This window comes from Salmo salar, chromosome 21, assembly GCF_965601325.2.
Source record: "Salmo salar chromosome 21, fSalSal1, whole genome shotgun sequence".
Taxonomy (NCBI): domain Eukaryota; kingdom Metazoa; phylum Chordata; class Actinopteri; order Salmoniformes; family Salmonidae; genus Salmo; species Salmo salar.
In genome coordinates this window covers 49,307,889-49,327,745 of record NC_138311.1, presented here as the reverse complement: position 1 = coordinate 49,327,745, position 19,857 = coordinate 49,307,889, and the positions used below count along the sequence as shown (strand labels likewise).

At 43.9% G+C, this 19,857-nt stretch overlaps 1 protein-coding gene across 1 annotated transcript in view; it reads right to left on the bottom strand.

Annotated features, from left to right (window-relative positions):
• The window catches only part of LOC106582440 (glypican-6), a 160,990-nt gene that overhangs the window by 107,347 nt on the left and 33,786 nt on the right, over positions 1 to 19,857 (bottom strand). The window lies entirely within an intron of this gene.

The following is a 19,857-nucleotide window of genomic DNA, read 5'->3' as shown; positions in this document are numbered from 1 at the left end:
CTCTCTCTCTCTCCATCCCAGTCTCTCTCTCTTTCCATCCCAGTCTCTCTCTCTCTCCATCCCAGTCTTTCTCTCTCTCCATCCCAGTCTCTCTCTCTCTCCCAGTCTCTCTCTCTCTCCCAGTCTCTCTCTCTCTCTCCATCCCAGTCTTTCTCTCTCCATCCCAGGCTCTCTCTCTCTCCATCCCAGGCTCTCTCTCTCTCCATCCCAGGCTCTCTCTCTCTCTCCATCCCAGGCTCTCTCCCTATCCAAGGCTCTCTCTCTCCATCCCAGTCTCTCTCTCTCTCCATCCCAGTCTCTCTCTCTCTCTCTCCATCCCAGTCTCGCTCTCTCTCATCCCAGTCTCTCTCTCTCTCATCCCAGTCTCTCTCTCTCTCATCCCAGTCTCTCTCTCTCATCCCAGTCTCTCTCTCCATCCCAGTCTCTCTCTCTCTCGCTATTCCAGTATCTCTCTCTCTATCCCAGTCTCTCTCTCGCTTTTCCAGTATCTCTCTCTCTATCCCAGTCTCTCTCTCTCTCTCCATCCCAGTCTCTCTCTCTCTTTCTCTCTCTCTCTCTCCATACCAGTCTCTCTCTCTCTCATCCCAGTCTCTCTCTCTCTCTCTCTTCATCCCAGTCTCTCTCGCTCTCCATCCCAGTCTCTCTCTCTCTCCATCCCAGTCTCTCTCTCTCCATCCCAGTCTCTCTCTCTCTCTCTCTCTCTCTTCATCCCAGTCTCTCTCTCTCCATCCCAGTCTCTCTCTCTCTCTCTCTCTCTCTCTCTCTCTCATCCCAGTCTCTCTCTCTCTCTCCATCTCAGTCTCTCTCTCTCTCCCAGTCTCTCTCTCTCCCAGTCTCTCTCTCTCTCTCTCTCCATCCCAGTCTTTCTCTCTCCATCCCAAGCTCTCTCTCTCTCCATCCCAGGCTCTCTCTCTCTCTCCATCCCAGGCTCTCTCTCTCTCTACATCCCAGGCTCTCTCCCTATCCAAGGCTCTCTCTCTCCATCCCAGTGTCTCTCTCTCTCCATCCCAGTCTCTCTCTCTCTCTCTCTCCATCCCAGTCTCACTCTCTCTCATCCCAGTCTCTCTCTCTCATCCCAGTCTCTCTCTCTCATCCCAGTCTCTCTCTCTCATCCCAGTCTCTCTCTCTCCATCCCAGTCTCTCTCTCTCTCTCCATCCCAGTCTCTCTCTCTCTCCCAGTCTCTCTCTCTCTCTCCATCCCAGTCTCTCTCTCTCTCTCTCTCTCTCTCCATACCAGTCTCTCTCTCTCATCCCAGTCTCTCTCTCTTTCTCTCCATCCCAGTCTCTCTCTCTCTCTCCATCCCAGTCTCTCTCTCTCTCTCCATCCCAGTCTCTCTCGCACTCCATCCCAGTCTCTCTCGCTCTCCATCCCAGTCTCTCTCTCTCTCTCTCTCTCTCTCTCTCTCTATCCCAGTCTCTCTCTCTCGCCATCCCAGTCTCTCTCTCTCTCCATCCCAGTCTCTCTATCTCTCTCCATCCCAGTCTGTCTCTCTCTCTCTCTCTTCATCCCAGTCTCTCTCTCTCTCCATCCGTCTCTCTCTCTCTCTCATCCCAGTCTCTCTCTCTCTCGCCATCCCAGTCTCTCTCTCTCTCTCCATCCCAGTCTCTCTCTCTCTCTCCATCCCAGTCTCTCTCTCTCTCCATCCCAGTCTCTCTCTCTCTCCATCCCAGTCTCTCTCTCTCATCCCAGTCTCTCTCTCGCCATCCCAGTCTCTCTCTCTCTCTCTCTCTCTCTCTCCATCCCAGTCTGTCTCTCTCTCTCTCTCTCTTCATCCCAGTCTCTCTCTCTCTCCATCCGTCTCTCTCTCTCTCTCATCCCAGTCTCTCTCTCTCTCGCCATCCCAGTCTCTCTCTCTCTCTCTCATCCCAGTCTCTCTCTCTCGCCATCCCAGTCTCTCTCTCTCTCTCTCTCTCTCTCCATCCCAGTCTCTCTCTCTCCATCCCAGTCTCTCTCTCTCCATCCCAGTCTCTCTCTCTCTCCATCCCAGTCTCTCTCTCTCTCCATCCCAGTCTCTCTCTCTCTCCATCCCAGTCTCTCTCTCTCTCCATCCCAGTCTCTCTCTCTCTCTCTTCATCCCAGTCTCTCTCTCTCTCCATCCCAGTCTCTCTCTCTCTCTCCATCCCAGTCTCTCTCTCTCTCTCCATCCCAGTCTCTCTCTCTCTCCATCCCAGTCTCTCTCTCTCCATCCCAGTCTCTCTCTCTCTCCATCCCAGTCTCTCTCTCTCTCTATCCCAGTCTCTCTCTCTCTCCATCCCAGTCTCTCTCTCTATCCCAGTCTCTCTCTCTCTCCATCCCAGTCTCTCTCTCTCTCTCTATCCCAGTCTCTCTCTCTCTCTATCCCAGTCTCTCTCTCGCTCTATCCCAGTCTCTCTCTCGCTCTATCCCAGTGTCATGACGTTGGCCTGTGGGTAAAGTTTATGTTCCCCCATAAATACCTTTCTCCCTTTCCTCTCATGACACTACTGAAGGACTCTTGAAAAGCCTTTGTTAAACATAGAGAGTCGGGAACATCAAAAGGTGGGGGGAAAGGAACCATATTTCGGTAATCCAAGCAGTTGAAAATATGCGTTGGTACTTAATGAATATGATGTCAGTTCAGTTCAGTCATCTGAGACATTATGACTGATGACAGGACGACATAAACTGTATCTGGGAAAGTCTACATATTATAGTTATCAGATTGACATGGAATTGTTGTGCAATTTAAATATTTAAATATGAAACTATTTCTGAAAAGATGAAATGTAATTTTAGCTTCCAAATGAGAGAATTGGGTTTTCATAAGGTTAGAGCTCTGCTCACTCAGTGGCCCGCCCATGTGAAGAGACATGGGTTATAAACTATGAAACACGCCCTTCTCTCCCTCCACTATATAAGCCCTTTATGAATAATAAATAAGCTGTTCCGGGTACATTAGGGCGACGGTCCGATGTCAGAAGGATTCAGATAATAAGCTGTTCCGGGTACATTAGGGCGACGGTCCGATGTCAGAAGGATTCAGATAATAAGCTGTTCCGGGTACATTAGGGCGACGGTCCGATGTCAGAAGGATTCAGATAATAAGCTGTTCCGGGTACATTAAGGGCGACGGTCCGATGTCAGAAGGATTCAGATAATAAGCTGTTCCGGAGGACATGAGGATGACGGTTCCACGTTAAAAGGACTAACATGTCAACTACAGAACTAAGCCAACCTCAGCGTGAGCTTTGGTTGCGAATGGTATGAACTTTGAACTCTTATTCACTACAGAAGTGATACCTCCTAGCCGTTGAGTTAGCAGCGGCCGCTGTAAACGTGGGCTAGGAAAGGAGTTAATTACATTTACATGATTAGCTTAATCAGGTAATATTAATTACAGAGAAAGGATCTTATAGAACAGCATGTCATATCACTTAATCCGGCATAGCCAAAGACACGACACCAGTCTCTCTCTCTCTCTCTCTCTCTCTCTCTCTCTCTCTCTATCCCAGTCTGTCTCTCTCTCTATCCCAGTCTGTCTCTCTCTCTATCCCAGTCTCTCTATCCCAGTCCCTCTCTCTCTCTCTCTCTCCTCTCTCTCTCTCTCTCTCTCTCTCTCTCTCTCTCTCTCTCTCTCTCTCTCTCTCTCTCTCTCTCTCTCTCTCTCTCTCTCTCTCTCTCTATATATATATATATCCCAGTGTCTCTCTCTCTCTATATATATATCCCAGTGTCTCTCTCTATATATATATATATATATCTATCCCAGTGTCTCTCTCCATGTCTCTCTATCTATATATCTATCCCAGTGTCTCTCTCTCTATATATATCTATCCCAGTCTCTCTCTCTCTCTCTCTCTCTATATATATATATATATATATATATATATATATATATCCCAGTCTCTCTCTCTCTATATATATCCCAGTGTCTCTCTCTCTATACATATCTATCCCAGTCTCTCTCTCTCTCTCTCTCTCTCTCTCTCTCTCTCTCTCTCTCTCTCTCTCTCTCTCTCTCTCTCTCTCTCTCTCTCTCTCTCTCTCTCTATATATATATATATATATATATATATATATCCCAGTGTCTCTCTCTCTCTATATATATATATATATATCTATCCCAGTGTCTCTCTCTATCTATATATATATCCCAGTGTCTCTCTCTATATCTCTCTCTCTATATATATATATATATATATATATCCCAGTGTCTCTCTCTATATCTCTCTCTCTCTATATATATATATCTATCCCAGTGTCTCTCTCTATGTCTCTCCATCTATATATATATATATCTATCCCAGTGTCTCTCTCTATGTCTCTCTCTCTCTCTCTATATATATATATATATATATATATATACACTGCTCAAAAAAATAAAGGGAACACTTAAACAACACAATGTAACTCCAAGTCAATCACACTTCTGTGAAATCATACTGTCCACTTAGGAAGCAACACTGATTGACAATACATTTCACATGCTGTTGTGCAAATGGTATAGACAACAGGTGGAAATTATAGGCAATTAGCAAGACACCCCCAATAAAGGAGTGGTTCAGCAGGTGGTGACCACAGACCACTTCTCAGTTCCTATGCTTCCTGGCTGATGTTTTGGTCACTTTTGAATGCTGGCGGTGCTTTCACTCTAGTGGTAGCATGAGACGGAGTCTACAACCCACACAAGTGGCTCAGGTAGTGCAGCTCATCCAGGATGGCACATCAATGCGACCTGTGGCAAGAAGGTTTGCTGTGTCTGTCAGCGTAGTGTCCAGAGCATGGAGGCGTTACCAGGAGACAGGCCAGTACATCAGGAGACGTGGAGGAGGCCGTAAGAGGGCAACAACCCAGCAGCAGGACCGCTACCTCTGCCTTTATGCAAGGAGGAGCAGGAGAATCACTGCCAGAGCCCTGCAAAATGATCTCCAGCAGGCCACAAATGTGCATGTGTCTGCTCAAACGGTCAGAAACAGACTCCATGAGGGAGGTATGAGGGCCCGACGTCCACAGGTGGGGGTTGTGCTTACAGCCCAACACCGTGCAGGACGTTTGGCATTTGCCAGAGAACACCAAGATTGGCAAATTCGCCACTGGCGCCCTGTGCTCTTCACAGATGAAAGCAGGTTCACACTGAGCACGTGACAGACGTGACAGAGTCTGGAGACGCCGTGGAGAACGTTCTGCTACCTGCAACATCCTCCAGCATGACCAGTTTGTCGGTGGGTCAGTCATGATGTGGGGTGGCATTTCTTTGGGGGGCCGCACAGCCCTCCATGTGCTCGCCAGAGGTAGCCTGACTGCCATTAGGTACCGAGATGAGATCCTCAGACCCCTTGTGACACCATATGCTGGTGCGGTTGGCCCTGGGTTCCTCCTAATGCAAGACAATGCTAGACCTCATGTGGCTGGAGTGTGTCAGCAGTTCCTGCAAGAGGAAGGCATTGATGCTATGGACTGGCCCGCCCATTCCCCAGACCTGAATCCAATTGAGCACATCTGGGACATCATGTCTCGCTCCATTCACCAACGCCACGTTGCACCACAGACTGTCCAGGAGTTGGCGGATGCTTTAGTCCAGGTCTGGGAGGATATCTCTCAGGAGACCATCTGCCACCTCATCAGGAGCATGCCCATGCGTTGTAGGGAGGTCATACAAGCACATGGAGGCCACACACACTACTGAGCCTCATTTTGACTTGTTTTAAGGACATTACATCAACGTTGGATCAGCCTGTAGTGTGGTTTTCCACTTTAATTTTGAGTGTGACTCCAAATCCAGACCTCCATGGGTTGATAAATTGGATTTCCATTGATTATTTTTGTGTGATTTTGTTGTCAGCACATTCAACTATGCAAAGAAAAAAGTATTTAATAAGATTATTTCTTTCATTCAGATCTAGGATGTGTTGTTTAAGTGTTCCCTTTATTTTTTTGAGCAGTATATATATATATATATCTATCCCAGTCTCTCTCTCTCTCTCTCTCTCTCCCAGTCTCTCTCTCAGTCCCTCTATCCAAGTCAATTAAATTAAATTTGCTTTATTGGCATGACGTAACAATGTACATATTGCCAAAGCTTATTTTGGATATTTACAATATAAAAATAAATAAAAATGAGAATCAAAATTGTCAACGGGACAACAGTAACAACAATAACCAAGGGTCAAAATAACCATACATTCAACAATAACAATAAGCATACAGTAGAGTACATGTGCAGGTTGATTGGTCTGTCAGACACTGTCCCTCATCTTGTGGCAGGCAGCAATGTAGTGCGCTGCCAACCCACAGCTCTCTGCGTCCTCCCCCAACAGGACGGGTAGCCTATCCTCATCAGAGAGGTCTTTGAAACCTTGAATAAGGGTTTCAAATTTGGGAAAATGACACTAATTGTTTTATATTTTTTACATTTTGTCAGGAAATGCAGCTCCGTCTCAGGTTCTGCTGTGGGGCAGTGGTTGCACAGCCTTTCCTCTACAGGGAGCCAGGTTCCCTGGGTCTACCCTTCTCAATAGCAAGGCTGTGCTCACTGAGCCTGTACTTTGTCAAGGTTTTTCTAAGGTTTTGATCAGTAACCATGGTCAAATATTTAGCCACGGTGTACTGTCGATTTAGGCCCAGAATAAGCAATGTAGTTTTGTTTTGACTGTGTTGTAATTTGTTTTATTCTGATTGATTAGATGTTCTGGTCCTGAGGCTTCAGTGTGTTAGTAAAACAGGTTTGTGAATTCAGCCCCAGGACCAGCTGGATGAGGGTCCTGAGGCTTTAGTGTGTTAGTAGAACAGGTTTGTGAACTCAGCCCCAGGACCAGCTGGATGAGGGTCCTGAGGATTCAGTGTGTTAGTAGAACAGGTTTGTGAACTCAGCCCCTGATGAGGGGACTCTTTTCTTTGCTCAGCTCTTGGCATTGCAGGACTTGGTGATATGAGAGGGGGTCACTGTATTTTAGATGTTTCCAAAACGTAATTGCTCTTTTTTTAGTTGTTATTATTAGTGGATATTGGCCTAATTCTGCCCTGCATGCATCATTTGTAGTTTTCCTCTGGACATGTAAGGGAATCTTACAGAACTCTGCATGCAGGGTTTCAATGGGGTGTTTGTCCCATTGGGTGAAATCTTATTTTGCAAGTGGACCCCACACCTCGCTGCCATAATGTGCAATTGGTTCAATGACACATTCAATTAGTTTTAGCCAAATTTAATTCACTGCATCATTAAGGTGTCCAGTTGAGCTTATTTTTAAACCTAAGTAATTGTAATGTGTGCAGTACTCTATATATTTTGGAGAGAGAGAGAGAGAGAGAGAGAGAGATGCTTTTCTCTGGGGAAAAGCATCCTAATTCCACCTGTCAATCAGAGGCTGGCATTACCGAGAGGAGAGGATCCTGCCATCAGTCTAATAGGGAGGGTGCTGTCTGAGGGACAGGAATGAGTCTGAGAGGAGGACCTCTGTTACTGTGGAGAACATGACAGCCTGACCTTTTATACCATGCATGCCTGGGGATTATTCCTCTGCGGTTGCTGTTGTGTCGTTGCTGGGTGAGAGGGCTGTTTGGAGTGGGCCCTGTCAAATCAACTAGTTCAAAAAAAAAAAAAAAAAAAATTTAAACAGATTTATATTTCCCCTCTTCTCCTTGAGTGGGTATAATTGTTATGGCATAGTGTTCACCCACATGAGAGGCAATGGAAACCAATATGATCTCAGGCCGGTAATATGATAGACAAACGCCTCTTAGTCTTTAAGAAGCCCAATTCAAATCACATTGACCTATTAGTGTGGAAGAGAAATACAACTGGAATAAACACTAACTCTTGACGCCATGATCACATGATCTCTAAATGACAACACATCATTATCTCATCTTTGCTCTGTCAGAGCAGACAGACCTTTGTCAGAGCAAAGATGGTTACCACAGAGCAGACAGACCTTTGTCAGAGCAAAGATGGTTACCACAGAGCAGACAGACCTTTGTCAGAGCAAAGATGGTTACCACAGAGCAGACAGACCTTTGTCAGAGCAAAGATAATTACCACAGAGCAGACAGACCTTTGTCAGAGCAAAGATAATTACCACAGAGCAGACAGACCTTTGTCAGAGCAAAGATAATTACCACAGAGCAGACAGACCTTTGTCAGAGCAAAGATAATTACCACAGAGCAGACAGACCTTTGTCAGAGCAAAGATAATTACCACAGAGCAGACAGACCTTTGTCAGAGCAAAGATAATTACCACAGAGCAGACAGACCTTTGTCAGAATAAAGATGGTTATCACAGAGCAGACAGACCTTTGTCAGAGCAAAGATGGTTACCACAGAGCAGACAGACAACTGTCAGAGCAAAGATGGTTACCACAGAGCAGACAGACCTGTCCGAGCAAAAGACGCTATTCATCTGTATGTGTGAAAAACTCAAATATTCAAATGTTCAGCTAAAAGCACTGCACCACAGGCATAGGGCTGTTTAAGAGTCTGCAGCTCTAGATGGAATCGATCGTGCCGGTCTCACTACATTAATATTCTGTGTAGATCGGCAGCACCATGGTGTTAGTGGTCAGCGGAGAGCTAGGACATTGATTAGTAATTAAGACCCCCACCTTAGCATTTAATGAGCTTAACGGGAGAGAAATCTGCAGGCCTGTTCTTTCTCTAATTTCTCAGAGCACAACAGTACTGTTTCCCAGGGTCCTGGGATATGGATTGGAGCCAAGCCACTGAAAAATATGCTACGTGGTACGCATGCATAAATGATCCACCAGAACCGAGGAAAATCATAATAAATCCCACTAATAGGAGCCATGTTGGTGACATGGATAGTTGAGATGATGGCCTCTATTCTCTCTTGTAGGTCTTGTGTTACAGCTGGCTCACTGACGGAGTAGTCTAGATCTTTGGGGGTGATGCGGGATACTTCTGCCTGGAACAGCTTGGCAGAGGATAGCGACGGTGTCCTCTCACTGTTGTGGAAGTGACACGTAGGCAATGTTGTCAAGGTATGCGTAGGCTGCTTTGTCAGCTACAGTAAAGATCATGGGCCCACTCCACACAGACTGTAAGAAATACATGAACTCTTACTCTATGTGGGTGGGACTCCACGAACAGGTGTTAAATACATGGTAAATAGCATTTAAATGAGACAGCTTGCACTGTACATAGTGGTGAGGCTTACTTGTTCAGTGTCCTCCTACTCAATGAGTACGTTTACATACACACTAATAATTTGATATTACACTGACAGTGGGCAGATTATCGAATAGTCATGTAAACACCTTACTCTACTTATCTTAAATTGGAGTAAGGTCAAAATGGAAGTAAGCACACACCAGGGGTGAAAGTAATGCGGTCCGGTACGGTACGGCGTCCCGGCAAAATAAATAGTGGTGGACTTGAAAACAGGTGGTATAGTCTACGCTCCAAAATGCAATGTGGTTCCACGAAAACACAAACATTTTTGCCAAGGCAGAAGTGATTTGAAGTGATTATTTGACAATCAGATGAAAACACCATCATGACTGGTTGTTTTTATACCACAATAAAAAAGTTTATATATTTAAAAAGTTAAATGACAAATCTTTAGGACAAGGCCCCAGAGATCCTATTGAATGAATAGGGATTCTGCACTGAGTATAGCAAAAATTTGTAACTTTCTAATATTGAGTTGCAGCAGCCCCCCGGCCCCACCCTCAGAACAGCCTCATGAACAGAACAGCCTCGTGAACAGAACAGCCTCGTGAACAGAACAGCCTCGTGAACAGAACAGCCTCGTGAACAGAACAGCCTCATGGACAGAACAGCCTCATGAACAGAACAGCCTCATGAACAGAACAGCCTCATGGACAGAACAGCCTCATGAACAGAACAGCCTCATGAACAGAACAGCCTCATGGACAGAACAGCCTCATGGACAGAACAGCCTCATGGACAGGACAGCCTCATGGACAGAACAGCCTCATGGACAGAACAGCCTCATGAACAGAACAGCCTCATGGACTATAAGTTGATGAAAACATTCCACAGGGATGCTGACCCATGTTGACTCCAATGCTTCCCACAGTTGTGTCAAGTTGGCTGGATGTCCTTTGGGTGGTGGGCCATTCTTGTTACACACGGGTAACTGTTGTGTGTGAAAAACTCAGCAGTGTTGTAGTTCTTGACACAAATCGATGTGCCTGGCACCTACTACCATAACCCGTTCAAAGGCACATAAATCTTTTGTATTGCCCATTCATACTGAATGGCACACGTACACAATCCATGTCTCAAGGCTTGGATTTAACAAGGGACATCAATAAGGGATCAGCTTTCACCTGGATTCACTTGGTCAGTCTATGTCATGAAAAGAGAAGGTGTCCTTAATGTTTTGTATACTCAGTGTGTATGTAATTCTATAATTAGGCCCATAAAAATATAAGAGGTCCTGTACCGGGAAGAAATTCATTCTGCTTTCACTCGTCATACGCCGAGCTAGCACCAGCCGAAAGCCTCCCTCTTTAGAGCTAGCACCAGCCGAGAGCCTCTCTCTTTAGAGCTAGCACCAGCCGAGAGCCTCCCTCTTTAGAGCTAGCACCAGCCGAGAGCCTCCCTCTTTAGCGCGAGTGAAGTGAGTTCGGCACAACTGAACGTATGCGTCTTAGAAGTAGTTCACATACAAACTTATATGTCCCGAACTCAGAATCAAATATGCTTCCCAAAAATAACATGATCGCTGTGGTAGAACCTTCATTTTGATTAGTGATTTTCAGCATTTATCAGAGCGCGATCAGGTAGCCTGATTTCAGATGTGTCCATGTTAACAGGATTTTTAGGGAAGACGTTCTTCTTCCAAAGCACATAAACGTTTAAATCAAACTATTATATTAATCTGACTATCCACTATAATTGTCTTATTGTTTGTGTAACCGATCTGAAATGGCTAGCTAGTTAGCAGTGGTGCGCGCTAACCGCGTTTCAATCGGTGACGTCACTGGCTCTGAGACCTTGAAGTAGTTGTTTCCCTTGCTCTGCAAGGGTCGCGGCTTTTTTGGAGCGATGAGTAACGATGCTTCGAGGGTGGCTGTTGTCTATGTGTGCAGAGGGTCCCTGGTTCGAGCCCAGGTAGGGGCGAGGACAGGGACGGAAGCTAAACTGTTACATTGATGCTGTTGACCCGGATCACTGGTTGCTGTGAAAAAGGAGGAGGTCAAAAGGGGGGTGAGTGTAACTGGTGTGAAATGGCTAGCTAGTTAGCGGTGGTGTGTGCTAATAGCGTTTCAATCGGTGACGTCACTCGCTCTGAGACCTTGAAGTAGTTGTTCCCCTTGCTCTGCAAGGGCCGGGGCTTTTGTGGCACGATGCTTCGAGGGTGGCTGTTGTCGATGTGTGCAGAGGGTCCCTGGTTCAAGCCCAGGTAGGGGCGAGGAGAGGGACGGAAGCTATACTGTTACATGTGCATGTGACCATACTCAATGTTGTTGACACAATAATTGTAGCCTGGTTAAACGCCGTTCTCACCATTCAAATAAATTAAATCAGTTAAAGATACTATTTCTATTTTAAATTTTAAAAAGTGTAACACAAGTAAATAAATAACATTGTTTCACTTCAAACAAATGATGAGCCATCCTGGTTTAACCAGACTCCAATCATTTCCCTGGTGTTGACTTTTTCATCAAATACTGTACAATAGTTGGTCTCTGATTCCATCCTCCTAACACTAGCTGGTGAAACCCAAAGCCAGTCTAGATGTTTAAATATTCCTAATATACACTAGCTGGTGAAACCCAAAGCCAGTCTAGATGTTTAAATATTCCTAATATTCCTTGGCGTCCAGGGAGGTGAAGGTTGACCTTGCCAAAACAACTGTAGAATTCTCCAGGTTTGAACATTTCTCCAATGTGATTGAAAGTATAGATAACCAACACATAAATTAAATCAGAGTCCAAATAGGAATGTCTCATGTTTCCTGTGTTGCTAGTCAGCAGAGACCCTCTCCAGACTCTGTGTCTCCTGTAAAGCTCGCAGCCAGCAGAAAGCTGCAGCATGGAAACCTGCACACAGCATCCATCCTGACACTGATTAAATTATGGAGAGTGGCAGGAGTCCCCTAGAGAAACGTGGGTGCCTGGAGTCATGGACATAAGTGCTGCTGGACAAACCCCATTTACTTCCCCCATCTTCATCCTTGGAGCCCTCCTCTCCCTGACAGAGGCCGATCAAAATATACACCTGTTTATTGATGCACGCTTGCTTCCAGGAACGGCACACGTGCTAAAGATTTTTGTTTTCCTGGAAAAAAAGAACACACCGACGTTCTGACATTGAGTTTCTGTGCAACTATCCGATCATTTGAGAGTTATAGGCTGTAATTCAATAGCCCCAGATACGATGAGGAACAGTTTAAAAGGAGTGGGCATGGTAAATCATGTCACTTGCTGCTGGGAATTGGGCTGAAATCCGAAACACTCAAAGAGGTGTCTGAAGTTGCAATTGTGTTTGGTTTATAAAATGTGTGAAAACTAAAAAGTGACAGTTGTCTTCCATGAAGGTAAACTCTGGTCTTCTAAATAGAGGGCTATTGGGCTCAAAATACAGAGATTGATGCAGTTGTGTTTTAAAATCAAATCAAACTTTATTTGTCACATGCGCCAAATACAACAAGTGTAAACCTTACCGTGAAATGCTTACTTACAATCCCTTAACCAACAGCGCAGTTCAAGAAGAGTTAATAAAATATTTACCAAATAAACTAAAGTAAAAAATAATAAAAGTAACACAATAAAATACCAATAATTACATTTTAGTCATTTAGCAGATGCTCTTATCCAGAGCAACTTACAGTAGTGAGTGCATACATTTCATAAATGTTTTTCTCCGTACTGGTCGCCCGTGGGAATCGAACCCACAACCCTGGCGTTGCAAACACCATGCTCTACCAACTGAGCCACACGGGACCATAATGAGGCTATATACAGGGGGTACCAGTACTGAGTCAATGTGCGGGGGTACAGGTTAGTCGAGGTAATATGTACATGTAGGTAGGGGTAAAGTGACTATGCATAGATAATAAACAGCGAGTAGCAGCAGTGTAATAACAAACGGAGGGGTGGGAGGGGTGTCAATGTAAATAGTCCGATGGCCATTTGATGAATTGTTCAGCAGTCTTATAGCTTGGGGGTAGAAGCTGTTTAGAATCCTCTTGGACCTAGACTTGGTGCTCCGATACCGCTTGCCGTGCGGTAGCAGAGAGAACAGTCTATGACCAGGGTGACTGGAGTCTTCGTGAGATTTTCAAGAACTTAGGTTGTAGTTTACTATGGTGAGAGCAGGTTTAATGAGGACATCTCACATGGAGAGCCATTGAACTTGGTGTATTATAATAAAGTATGAGATGACAGTGGAAGAACAATATCAACAGCATAACCATTTTACAATAAACTTGGGAAAACAGAAGCAGAAGGAAATGCATAATTTGGACTAAATTATTCATAGCTAAATATATAGCCATAAATTTAAACATTTGCTTACTCTTAAATCTTTTTGGGTCCCCTTGCCAAATAAAAGTCAGTTGACAACATTAGCAACAGTAAACTGGTAACGACTTGGTAATAAAACATATTCATCGTCATTTGTGGAATCATTATAAATATTAGCCTATACTATTTTGCTAGTGTATTCCAACAATCAGTAGTGGCCCTAATGCTGTTACTGGAGATGTGTAGTAATACTGCATCGTATTGCATGAACAATGACTGATTTATTAATAGGGTTGCCCCCTTTTTTTTAAATGTTCGCCTAAATGACATACCCAAATCTAACTGCCTGTAGCTCAGGACCTGAAGCAACGATATGCATATTCTTGGTACCATTTGAAAGGAAACACTTTGACGTTTGTGGAAATGTGAATTGAATGTAGGAGATATAACACAATAGATCTGGTAGAAGAAATGCAAAGAAAAACTAACCAGTCTTTTTCTGCCACCATCTTTGAAATGCAAGAGAAAGGTTATAGTTATGACCATCACTCTGGTTGTAATTCCAATAGTGTCCACAAGACGGCAGCAGTGTATGTGCAAAGTTTCAGATGGATAACTTGAAAAATGAGTGAACAACAAGACTTTTAGTGTGAAGTCCCCAGGTACATTTGGGCAAATCGTGAAGAAGACATTCGCATTCATATTACATTTTTCTGCAAGAATATCGTCAAATCTGTATACTTAAACTTTGATTTCATCTTACCAAGTGATAGTAGCCATATTATAAGCTCAACATTTGCAAAACAACCAGTTTTCATAACTTCATAACTCTGAATAGCCTTATAATTTTTGTCTAAAATGAAAAGGCATGCTGTCATGCAAGGTTAGAAGGTACATTTTACGACATATATATGGTTTCCCGTAAAGCCCTGCTCATTGGCTATCTAGCTGGCTTTGTTTGACCCTGATTGGTGCTTATTTGACAAAGATACAGTTGTTCAAGTGATGGCCGCCCGCGTCATCGGCATGCCATGAAGGCGTCGCTCTCTGACCAAATATGGTGTCTTATAGGATATACTACACCCCTAATGAAATAGTGAAGTCTTGTTACCTTCTAGAATCTCTGAAGAATAGATACGAATGTGATTTGACTCGTTCAAAACAACGTTTAGGGTGAGATTTTCACAGATTCCTTTCTTTGCAAATTGAACGAGTGGAAAAATACAAAATCAATCATGCGTGCTATATGGACCTTTTTAGGATATGAAAAAAGATGTATCTAACAAAACAACACTTCATGTTATCTCTGGGACCCTTTGGATGATAAATCAGAGCAAGATTTCAGAATGTAAGTACACATTTCACCTTCAGAGGTGAATTTATCAAACCTATCGTGTTTTTTATTTATTTTATTTCACCTTTATTTAACCAGGTAGGCAAGTTGAGAGCAAGTTCTCATTTACAACTGCGACCTGGCCAAGATAAAGCAAAGCAGTGTGACACAGACAACAACACAGAGTTACACACTGAGTAAACAAAAAAGCCAATAACACAATAAACAAGTCAATGATACAGTAGAAAAAGAAAGTCTATATACAGTGTGTGCAAAAGGCATGAGGAGGTAGGCAATAAATAGGCCATAGGAGCAAATTATTACAATTTAGCAGATTAATACTGGAGTGATAAATGAGCATATGAAGATGTGCAAAAAGAGCAGAAAAGTAAATAAAATAAAAACAGTAAGGGGATGAGGTAGGTAGATAGGGTGGGCAATGTACAGATGGGCTATGTACAGCTGCAGTGATCGGTTAGCTGCTCAGATAGCTGATGTTTAAAGTTGGTGAGGGAAATAAAAGTCTCCAACTTCAGCGATTTTTGCAATTCGTTCCAGTCACTGGCAGCAGAGAACTGGAATGAAAGGCGGCCAAATGAGGTGTTGGCTTTGGGGATGATCAGTGAGATATAGCTGCTGGAACGTGTGCTACGGGTGAGTGTTGTTATCGTGACCAGCGAACTGAGATAAGGTGGAGCTTTACCAAGCATAGACTTATAGATGACCTGGAGCCAGTGGGTCTGGCGACGAATATGTAGCGAGGGCTAGCCAACTAGAGCATACAGGTCGCAGTGGTGGGTGGTATAAGGTGATTTGGTAACAAAACGGATGGCACTGTGATAGACTGCATCCAGTTTGCTGAGTAGAGTATTGGAAGCTATTTTGTAGATGACATCACCGAAGTCGAGGATCGGTAGGATAGTCAGTTTTACTAGGGTAAGTTTGGCGGCGTGAGTGAAGGAGGCTTTGTTGCGAAATAGAAAGCCGATTCTAGATTTGATTTTGGATTGGAGATGTTTAATATGAGTCTGGAAGGAGAGTTTACAGTCTAGCCAGACACCTAGGTATTTGTAGTGGTCCACATATTCTAGGTCGGAACCGTCCAGGGTGGTGATGCTAGTCGGGCGGGCAGGTGCGGGCAGCGAACGGTTGAAAAGCATGCATTTGGTTTTACTAGTGTTTAAGAGCAGTTGGAGGCCACGGAAGGAGTGTTGTATGGCATTGAAGCTCGTTTGGAGGTTAGGTAGCACAGTGTCCAAGGAAGGGCCAGAAGTATACAGAAAGGTGTAGTCTGCATAGAGGTGGATCAGGGAATCGCCAGCAGCAAGAGCGACATCATTGATATATACAGAGAAAAGAGTCGGCCCGAGAATTGAACCCTGTGGTACCCCCATAGAGACTGCCAGAGGGCCGGACAATATGCCCTCCAATTTGACACACTGAACTCTGTCTGCAAAGTAGTTGGTGAACCAGGCGAGGCAGTCATTAGAAAAACCAAGGCTATTGAGTCTGCCGATAAGAATACTGTGATTGACAGAGTCAAAAGCCTTGGCTAGGTCGATGAAGACAGCTGCACAGTACTGTCTTTTATCGATGGTGGTTATGATATCATTTAGTACCTTGAGCGTGGCTGAGGTGCACCCGTGACCGGCTCAGAAACCGGATTGCACAGCGGAGAAGGTACGGTGGGATTCGAAATGGTCAGTGATCTGTTTATTAACTTGGCTTTCGAAGACTTTGGAAAGGCAGGGCAGGATGGAAATAGGTCTGTAACAGTTTGGGTCTAGGGTGTCACCCCCTTTGAAGAGGGGATGACCGCGGCAGCTTTCCAATCTTTAGGGATCTTGGACGATACAAAAGAGAGGTTGAACAGACTGGTAATAGGGGTTGCAACAATGGCAGTGGGTAGTTTTAGAAAGAGAGGGTCCAGATTGTCTAACCCAGCTGATTTGTACGGGTCCAGGTTTTGCAGCTCTTTCAGAACGTTGAAAAAAGTGTTTTGTTGTTAGGAGCTCTCCTCAAACAATGGCATGGCATTTTTTCACAGTAATAGCTACTGTAAATTGGACAGTGCAGTTATATTAACAAGAATTTAAGCTTTCCGCCGATGTAAGACACTTCTATGTACCGACATTTGTTGTTACTCAAAAATGTGCGATCTTGATATAACGCGCTGCATGAAATTACAACTGTCCTGTTGACGGAATGCCAATCCTTAAGAAGTGGAATCATTATAAATATTAGCCTATACTATTTTGCTAGTGTATTCCAACAATCAGTAGTGGCCCTAATGCTGTTAGGGCGTGGGAGATGTGTAGTAATACTCCTTCTGCATCGTATTGCATGAAAAATGACTCTGCTTTAACTCTCAGGTGCAGATGACTGCAGGATTTAACATGCACTGCTCTCCATTGAATAATTGTGGGGCCTGTATTCAATATATGCTTTTTCAGCACTGCTCTCAGATTTGAGGCACTTACTCAACAGCTTTAGCTCATTTTTCACATCCCACACAATAAACATCAAAGCAGTGTTTGCCCTAGACATTTAGATGAATGTATTTTTTTTAACAAGTGTTAACAGTCAAAAGTGTAATACTATTTAATCATAAAGCGTTTGGCTTAGTTGTGCAGAAAGTGGGGAGATTGAAATGTGGAGAGAGAGGGAGAGAGAGAGAGAGAGAGAGAGAGAGAGAGAGAGAGAGAGAGAGAGAGAGAGAGAGAGATCATTGTTATTGAGAAGCATTGCACTGACACTGTGGACTAATCTATGAAAGCCCTTAGCTCCTCACACTGGAGAGAGCACTGTTGAATCAAGGCCACTGCTTGGCTTAACGTTTACAAACTCCCTGAATTCCCTGTGTTAACAGTGAGCCAACTGAAGCATATCCAACCCAAAACAGAAGCACAATATGGTTTTGGTTTAACCAAATAAAGGTTAAAATAAGCCCCATCTGGAGCAGGGAGAGCCAGCACACAGACACTTCTCCACAGAGTTTCTCTAACATAAATCACATATTAAAATTATATTTTATAAAAAGCCGCTGACTGAGATGTGACAGGAGGATGTATGGCTGTGGGATGGCATCCCATAATTGACATGATTTACCCCCATCTCCTCTATCTTCATAGTCCTGATGAGCAGCTGCTGCCCACACTGCTGAAGGTGCCATTGGAAAGATTTGTGTTATTGCTCATTAAACCATAACAAGCAGGGACTCACTGGGAAGAGGACGATCAGCAGGACGTGTGTGTGAAAGTCAAGGCTGAGGCATAAAAACAAATATATCTCCGCAAAGAGAAAGTCCGTTCTCTGAGCCGAGGGGGATCAGGAGAGGTAGTCAGAAGAGTCTCTGTGGAAGTCAGGATCCTCCATACTGCCGCAGCAGACCTGCTGTAGGAGATGTATTAGAGGAGGAGGATGCTCTACGCTACTAGTTCCAGCTGTCAATCTGTTGTGCAAGAGGCCATGCTTGTCTAACCCAAAGGAGGTCCTCACAGACTTCATGATGATTTAGAATTCAAATGCCCTCCTGAGAAAGTCAACTAAATTGCAAACACAACAGTAAGCAAAACTGAAATAGAAGTCAACAGAACAAACTTTGTTCAAGGATCCTCAAGTAGCTGTGTATAGAGCACAGGAGGTTGGTGGCACCTTCATTGGGGAGGACAGGCTCTTGATAACCTGTTAGGGCTAGGGGGCAGTATTGACACGGCTGGATAAAAAACGTACCTGATTTAATCTGGTTACTACTCCTGCCCAGTAACTAGAATATGCATATAATTATTGGCTTTGGATAGAAAACACCCTAAAGTTTCTAAAACTGTTTGAATGGTGTCTGTGAGTATAACAGAACTCCTATGGCAGGCCAAAACCTGAGAAGATTTCTAGCAGGAAGTGGCCTGTCTGAGAAGTAGTGTTTCATCTTGGCTCTTTTTATTGAAGACTCAGGATCTGTGCAATAACGTGACACTTCCTACGTCTTCCATAGGGTCTCAGAGCCCGGGAAAAAGTTGAACGATATCGAGGCAGGCTCTGGCTGAAACACTTTATCGCTTTTGGCAAGTGGCCACTCAGAGTACTATGGGCTTAGGCGCGTGCCCGCTTCGACCGAATGCTTTCTTTTCCTTTGTCTGTTTATCTAAACGCAGATTCCCGGTCGGAATATTATCGCTTTTTTATGAGAAAAATGGCATAAAAATTGATTTTAAACAGCGGTTGACATGCTTCGAAGTACGGTAATGGAATATTTAGAATTCATTTGTCATGAATTGCGCTATGCTCGTCACCCTTATTAAGCCTTTAGGATAGTGTCTAGAACGCACGAACAAAACGCCGCTATTTGGATATAACGATGGATTATTTTGGACCAAACCAACATTTGTTAATGAAGTAGAAGTCCTGGGAGTGCATTCTGACGAAGACAACAAAGGTAAGAACATTTTTCTTATAGTAAATCTGACTTTGATGAGTGCTAAACCTGCTGGGTGTCTAAATAGCTAGCCCTGTGATGCCGGGCTATCTACTGAGAATATTGCAAAATGTGCTTTCACCGAAAAGCTATTTTAAAATCGGACATATGGAGTGCATAGAGGAGTTCTGTATCTATAATTCTTAAAATAATTGTTATGCTTTTTGTGAACGTTTATCGTGAGTAATTTAGTAAATTCACCGGCAGTGTTCGGTGGGATTGCTAGTCACATGCTAATGTAAAAAGCTGGTTTTTGATATAAATATGAACTTGATTGAACAAAACATGCATGTATTGTATAACATAATGTCCTAGGATTGTCATCTGATGAAGATCATCAAAGGTTAGTGCTACATTTAGCTGTGGTTTGGGTTTATGTGACATTATATGCTAGCTTGAAAAATGGGTGTCTGATTATTTCTGGCTGGGTACTCTGCTGACATAATCTAATGTTTTGCTTTCGTTGTAAAGCCTTTTTGAAATCGGACAGTGTGGTTAGATTAACGAGAGTCTTATCTTTAAAATGGTGTAAAATAGTCATATTTTTGAAAAATTGAAGTAATAGCATATCTAACGATTTGAATACCGCGCCACAGGATTCAACTGGCTGTTGAGTAGGTGGGACGCACCTAGCCCATAGA